The following is a 1,446-nucleotide window of genomic DNA, read 5'->3' on the forward strand; positions in this document are numbered from 1 at the left end:
GGGGGCTATAGGTAGATCATTTTGATAAGTTCCCCCTTTCTCCCCTCACCTTCCCCTTCCCCTCCTGGTATGGCTACTCTCAATATTGGTCCTGAGGAGTTTATCTGTCCTGGATTCCCTGTGTTTCCAGCTCCTATCTGTGCCCTTGTACATGCTCTGGTCTAGCCACATTTTGTAAGGTAGAATTGGGGTCATGATACTGGGGGGAGGAGGCACTAAAGAAATCGAGAAAAGTTGAATGTTTCATCAGTTCTACACTGCATCCCGACTGACAGGTCTACTCCTCGTAAGGGAATGTCCTTACTTCTGTAAGGGAATGTCCATTTGTCTACAGATAGGCTTTGGGTCTCCACTCCACACTCCCCCGCATTTGCAATGATACGATTTTTTTGTTCTGGTTTTTCTTTTTGTCTTTGATTTCTGAAATCTGTTCCTATTGATACCTCATGATCACATGAAATGGACATTTTATCACAATCCATATATACATTCATTGTGTCAAGCACATTTGTACACTTGTTGCCATCATCATTCTCAAAACGTTTGCTTTCCGCCTGAGCCCTTGATATTAGCTTCTCATTTTCCCCCCTCATCCACACTCCCTTCTCCCTCATGATCCATTGATAATGAATTATTATTATTTTGTCATATCTTAACACTGCCCGACGTCTCCCTTCACCCACTTTTCTGTTGTCCATCCCCCAGGGAGGAGGTTATATGTAGATCCTTGTAATCGGTTCCCCCTTGCTACATCACCTTCCCTCCACCCTTCTGGTATCACCACTCTCACCACTGGCCCTGAGGGATCATCTGTCCTGGATTCCCTGTGTTTCCAGTTCCTATCTGTACCAGTGTGCATCCTCTGGTCCAGCCAGATTTGTAAGGTGGGATTGGGATCATGATAGTGGGGGGGGGGGGGGGGAAGGATTTAGGAACTAGAGGAAAGTTTTTGTTTCATCGTTGCTACACTGCACCCTGACTGGTTTGTCTCCTCCCCGAGACCCCTCTGCAAAAGTATGTCCAGTTGCCTACAGATGCCTTGGGTTCCGACTCTGCACTCCCCCTCATTCACAATGATATGATTTTTTTGTTCATTGATGCCTGATACTTGATCCCTTTGATACCTCATGATCACACTGGTAGGTGTGCTTCTTCCATGTGGGCTTTGTTGCTTCTGGGCTGGATGACTGCTTGTTTACCATCAAGCCTTTAAGACCCCAAATGCTATAGCTTTTGATAGCTGGGCACCATCAGCTTTCTTCACCACATTTGCTTATGCACCCATTTGTCTTCAGCATTCATATCGGGAAAGTGAACACACAATGATATAATTTTTTCGTCCTTTGATGTCTGATACCTGTTCCCTTTAACACTTCATGATCACACAGGCTGGTATGCTTTTTCCATTTGGGCTTTGTTGCTTCTCAGATAGATTCTCCACATTTG

Source organism: Tenrec ecaudatus, chromosome 5 (genome assembly GCF_050624435.1).
Source record: "Tenrec ecaudatus isolate mTenEca1 chromosome 5, mTenEca1.hap1, whole genome shotgun sequence".
In the NCBI taxonomy this organism is placed as follows: domain Eukaryota; kingdom Metazoa; phylum Chordata; class Mammalia; order Afrosoricida; family Tenrecidae; genus Tenrec; species Tenrec ecaudatus.